This window comes from Callorhinus ursinus, unplaced genomic scaffold (genome assembly GCF_003265705.2).
Source record: "Callorhinus ursinus isolate GAN/ISIS: 27379988/994484 unplaced genomic scaffold, GSC_fseal_2.0 scaffold13, whole genome shotgun sequence".
Taxonomy (NCBI): Eukaryota; Metazoa; Chordata; class Mammalia; order Carnivora; family Otariidae; genus Callorhinus; species Callorhinus ursinus.
The window spans coordinates 8,919,841-8,925,840 of NW_027397075.1; positions in this window are offsets into that span (position 1 = coordinate 8,919,841).

Consider the following 6,000-nt stretch of genomic DNA (forward strand, 5'->3'; position numbering starts at 1 on the left):
CCCCAGAGGAGAAACAACCGTGGGATAACTAATAAAATATGCACGCACCGAGAGGGCCAAGTCCTGTCTCCTTCCACCCCGTTCCTCTGTGTGGCTGGCTGCCCCTCCCCAGCACCCCCTGGGCTCTTGGGTCCTTGCTTGGAAGCAGCTGGCTCAGGGAGCCCAAGGGGGGGAGCTGTTGGCTCCCCTGGAATTCCTGGAGCCAGACGCGGGTTTTTCTCCTCACGTGGGACTTGATCCCCATTCTGTACCACGGAACCAGCTCCGGTCAGACTGGACTGGGATTATATGGCATCTGACCTGCACCTTTAACCACTGAGGCCCCGGAGGTGATGCACACACTCGGGGTGCTGTCGTCGCCTCCCTAGAAAGGGAACTGTTGTGGGTCCAAGCATACACTCCAAAAGACACGTCGAAGTCATAATTCCAGTCCCTACGAATGTGACCTTATTTGGAAAAAAGGTCTTTGCAGAGGGTAATTCGCTCATTGAAGTCAGGTCACATTGGATTAGGGTGGGCCCTAAACCCAGTGACTAGCGTCTTTATATAAGAAGGCCACATGAAGACACAGAGATTAACAGAAGAGGCCAGGTGACAGACAGGGGCAGAGACCGGAGGGACATGGCCACGAGCGACGGAATACCTGGAGCCCCCAGAAACTAGAAGAGGCAGGCAGGAGCCTCCCCTAGAGCCTTCCCAGGGAGCGTGGCCCCTCTAGGTTGGGAGAGGGTAAATTTCTGCAGTTTTAAGCTGCCCACATTGTAGCAGTTCTTGGCGGTGGTCCTGGGAGATTCCCACAGGGAGATTAACAGGGTCGTTTGAAAGATCAGAGTAATAACAGCTGCAGTGCCTGCCAAGGATACTTTCCTTCCCCGGTCTGGTCGAGTTCCCAACGAGGCCGGCGCTGCTGTGGTCTCTTCCACAGCAAGGACACTGAGGCTTCAGGAGGGGAAATAGTCCCCCGAGCGTGGTCCCTGGGGCCAGGTGGGACTGAGACGTGGGCCGAAGCTGGCCGGCCAGCACCCACCTGCCTGTCTTCCTCGTGGCTGCAGAGCAAATCGCCCCAAATGTAGCAGCTAGAGCCAGCCCTGGCCAGTTAACAGATTGAGCCAGATCAATCGATCTATCTGTCTATCTACCTATATTATTCATTATTTTTCTTCTCCATGATAATACGTGTTCATTGTAGAAGATCCCATGGTTTAACCACTCAGGGATGATACCTGTTAATATTTTGGTGCATTTTTTTTCCTGGTCTTTATAGCCACCTAGCTATTGTTGTTAAAGATACGCACACACAAGCATAGTTAACGAACTAGGCAGTTTCCCCTAATTCTTCTGCGTGTTCCCCTTCCGTCCTCAGGCACGTCTTTAAATTTCACTGAAGAATCTGTGTATATAAACAAGGCCACCATCAGCCCATGTAGCACCAGCTCATATGGTAGCTTTGTGTAAATTAGCAAAAGGTGCCCTCTCCAGGTAGAGGCACATGGCTTAGCAGGTGGAAGCAGAGAACGTCCTTTTGCAAACCAGCCCGGCTCCCAGAGCACAGTCTGGTGAGCAGGCGCAGCTTGGAATTCACCCTCACCTTGGCTGCTTGGAGGGGGACCTTTGTGCAGTGCCCAAATTGCCCAACCATATTGGTGGCCCTGTGCACGAAAGCATTCTTGAAGAATGAGGGCATTTCCAAAATAGGTATTAATCAAAGATTCATGCACAATTCATGCAAATTACAAAACTATAGTCGTGATAAATAGAGCCCAAACACTTTGGCTCTAGAGTTGTTTTTTAAATCTCTTTTCCAAGAGAATTGCCCATTTCTGTCTCCCTGGTATCCTGCAAGGTACTTTGCATAGAGGAAATGCTCTGTCTTTATAAAACTGAAATGAAATGCATAGTGCAGTGGTTTTAAAATATATCTGCAGGTTCTTCAACATGCCTCCTGTGAAGAGGTGGGGTCTAATTCCTATTCTCTTGATGGTGGGCTGGCCTTTGTGAGTTGTCGCTACCCCGTAGGTGCTGGAAGGATCGCTGCATGACCTCTGAGGCTAGGTCATAAAAGACAATACAGCTTCTGCCTGATTGTCCCCACCCTTCCCCTAACACGTGCCCCTGGAACTCTGAGCCACCATGGCTGCGTGAGGAAACCCACGCAGCCCCACGGATAGACCACGTGTTGGTGTTCTAGCTCCAGTCCCTGCTGAGGCCCCGGCTGGCCACCAGTGTCACCTGCAGGACATGGGAGGAGGTGAGTTTGCAGATGATTCCAGACCCTGCCTTCAGGTTGCATCGGCTGAGGCTGAGTAGAACAGAGACTGGCCCTCTGCCCCAGGCCTCACCTGCTTGGAGATTTGTGAGCAAAGTGAATGCCATGGGGCCGAGTCACTCAGCACCGGGGTGGTTCAGGCTGCATTAGCTAAATGGAACAGGTCGGCTGTGGAATATTTATAGTCTGGCCTGCTCCTCTGGGCCGCACCGTTTCCCCTTCTGTGCTAATGGATTTTGCCACAAGCATCCATGACCTGAGGATGTTCTCTGGCCTCGGGAGTCTGTTTAGCTGATACCTGCCATAGTAGGTGCTCTGGCTCCCTGGCCTCCAGTGGGTCCACCTCAGGGGTGCCTACTGACCAGTCACCTTGGTGGATTGGCGAGCGAAGCAACCCAAACAAATGTTCCTGGAGGAGAAAGAAGTTGAAACCGGGAGAATACCATTTAAGTTTTGCTTGCAAATCCCTTTCCTGCTCTTCTCTCAGCTACCTGGAGCGCCCCTGCGGGTGAAGGATGGGAGTCTCCAGGAGAGGAAGAGAGACTTGATGGGGACTTGTGGCAGAACAGCTTGGACCCCCACCTCCTGGTCCTTTAAACTCCATGCCCTTTCACTCCCTTGAACGAGTATTCTGGCCACAGATATCCTCAGAAGGGACCACCTGTGGCGATTTTTCCAGAACTCCAATTTCAAAGGATTCTGAAATGAGGCTGATTGAATCACAGGTCTTGGTTTGGAAGGCAGCATCACTGAGCAGATGCCCCGGGGGTCAGCTTAGCATCTTCAGACAGGAGAGAAGAAACAGCAACGGTCAGCACTCCTGCGCTCCCGGGGCCTGTCTCCTGGCCTCTCAGCTAAGGGAAGGGTCAACCACAAAGAAAATTGGATGAGAAGGCGGAAGAAAACCTGGTGGGAAGCAGGAACCTCAGCCGGATTAGCAAGTGACCAGAACTAAGTCATCAAAGGACCTGGATGAAAGGCTGGAGATCACTCAGGGAGAGTTTAAACACAGACCGCTTAAGTGGTAACAGACCCAAAGTGGGGGATCAAAGAGGACTTCAGAATCACAGCGAAGCCGGCCCTGGGAGCTGCTGAGGCTGTGAATCGGGCTGCAGGCAGGGCCCGGGGGGGAGGGGCGTGCTGACACAGCAAGGCTTCACCTTCAAGCCCAGCCTTCTCTCTGGCTGCAGAACTCTGGGAGCAGGTAGGACCCTACAGAACAGCCGTTGGCTCATTTTCCCTTTGTATTTGGGAATAATTATAGACTCACAGGAAATTGAAAAAAAAAAAAAAGATGCAGGGTCCCGTGAACTCTTCTCGTAGCTTCTGCCAGGAGTGACATCCCAGCTAGCCCTACGTATCAAAGTCTGGAGACAGACGTTGGTGCAACAGTGGGACCTATCTGTGTGTGTGTGTGTGTGTGTGTGTGTGTGTGTGTGTGTGTGTGTGTGATGCAGTTTTCTCTTGCAGATAGATTCACGTACCCACCACGGTAACCGAGACACAGAACTTCTCCATCACCACGAAGGAGCCCCCTTCTTCTTCTTCTTCTTCTTTTTTTTTTAGAGAGAGAGAGAGAATGGTAGAGAGCATGAGAGAGAGGAAGGTCAGAGGGAGAAGCAGACTCCCTGCTGAGCAGGGAGCCCGATGCGGGACTCGATCCCGGGACTCCGGGATCACGACCTGAGCCGAAGGCAGTCGCTTAAGCAACTGAGCCACCCAGGCGCCCAAGGAGCCCCCTTCTGCTACCCAGTTATGGTTGCAAGCCCAGGGCCACCCCAGGGCTGGTTCCCAGCCACCAGGCATGTGTTCTCCATCTCAGAGTTTTGTCATTTTGCGAAGAGTACACGGATGGGATCTTACAGCAGGTACCATCTTGAGATGGGCCTTTCTTCCCCCAGCAGAATGCCTTTGAGATCCCCCCGCCCTGGCTGCTACAGGGACCGATATTGTTCCTCTCTGCGAGCAATGTTCCACAGCATGGGGGTAGCATGGTTTGTTGATCCCACTGAGGACATTGGAGTGGTTTCCAGGTTTCGGCAATCACAACAGTTATGCTCACTGAATGATACATGGGTTTTAATGGTGGACGCCCCCCAAAACATCCCTAAGGAACACATGATTAAATTTGATTCCGGAGTGTTGATTTAGATGCCTCCATGATGTCAGCTGTGCTGTCCTCTACAAGAAGAATTTCTCCTGGGGACAGAAAGGCAACGTTTCTCTTGAGCCTTTAGTAGATTTTTATCCAAGGACTGTGGGAATCTTGTCACTGATGGAGTGTCTCTCGTTGCTTTGGCTACTAGAAGACCTTGGCTTTTTAATCTTTTTAAATTTTATTTTAATTTTTTTACTTCGACACATTCAGTATAACAACATGGAGGATTTTTATCAGAATTCCAGGGGAGTCTCCCGTTGGAGAGAAAAATCTGCCAGTGCTGGAGACCAGACCACATTTCTCAGGAGGTAAATTGTTGGTGCCCAGCAATGAGTGGGGAGCAGGAAGCCAGGAGAGATGGGTCACCTTTGCTGGACTTGGAGCTCCCCGGGTGTCAGAACTGTGCATTGTCCTCCTTTGTCCTTCGCACACCAAGCACAAGGCAAGGTGCCGACTAGCCATGCCCAGTAACGCAGCCCTTGGGCAGCGCCTCACTTTGGAGGACGGCAGCGGGCGCCCCATCCAGTGGATCCATCTGGGACCACTGGGAGCTGGAGAGACCAAGAGCATGTGGGAATGTAAGGGTGGAAGAGGGGCGAGCCTTCAGAGCCTCGAGGAGTGGTGTGCTAAGAGGGACCTGGATTTCTGATTTCCCAGAACAGAAAATACAATCCTAGGAGCCAAAGTTGGCTACCCACTTTTTCTCTTGCTGAGTAAGAACGTCAATTAAGGCACAGACAAACCTATGTACAAAGAACATCTCCTGCCCCAACTCACACACACACACACACACACACACACAGAGGAAGGGCAATATTTTAGAATCAAAGGTTGAACTTTAAACTGAAGACATGAGGAATTTCTTGCTTTTTTCAGTTCATTCACTTGGAAATCATGCATTCTTCACACGAGCGAAAATTGGCTCGTTTTAAAAATTAGGAGACACTTGGGGCGCCTGGGTGGCTCCGTCGTTAAGCGTCTGCCTTCGGCTCAGGTCATGATCCCAGGGTCCTGGGATCGAGCCCCGCATCGGGCTCCTTGCTCGGCGGGAAGCCTGCTTCTCCCTCTCCCACTCCCCCTGCTTGTGTTCCTGTTCTTGCTGTCTCTCTCTCTGTCGAATAAATAAATAAAAATTAGGAGACACTTTATTTCTTTTAACACTAGTTCTTCTAGTGACTATGCGAAATATAAATATATTACATGGTCGTGCCCATCAATTAAACTCACCATAGTCCATGTATGTGTGATGTGTGTGTATACATATACTTTGTATAGACATATATACCCAGTGAATCTTCCACTCACTACCCAGTGGGCGGGACAAAGAATAAAAGATGCATATAAGATTTCATCTCTGCTGAGAAAATTGGCTCTTGTGGGGTGAGAAGAATCTTGGCTCTTGCCCTGGTTTGTGGCTCTACCAAGGGCCCTAGTACAGAAACAGATATATTTCTCTGCAGTGTACATTCAAAATGTCATGGGTGGGGGCAGAAATTAGGAAGAAGAATCTAAAAGACTCCCTGTGAAGGTGACAGCAGATGAAAGGCCATGAAGCACTGTTGTTGCTCTGCATGGA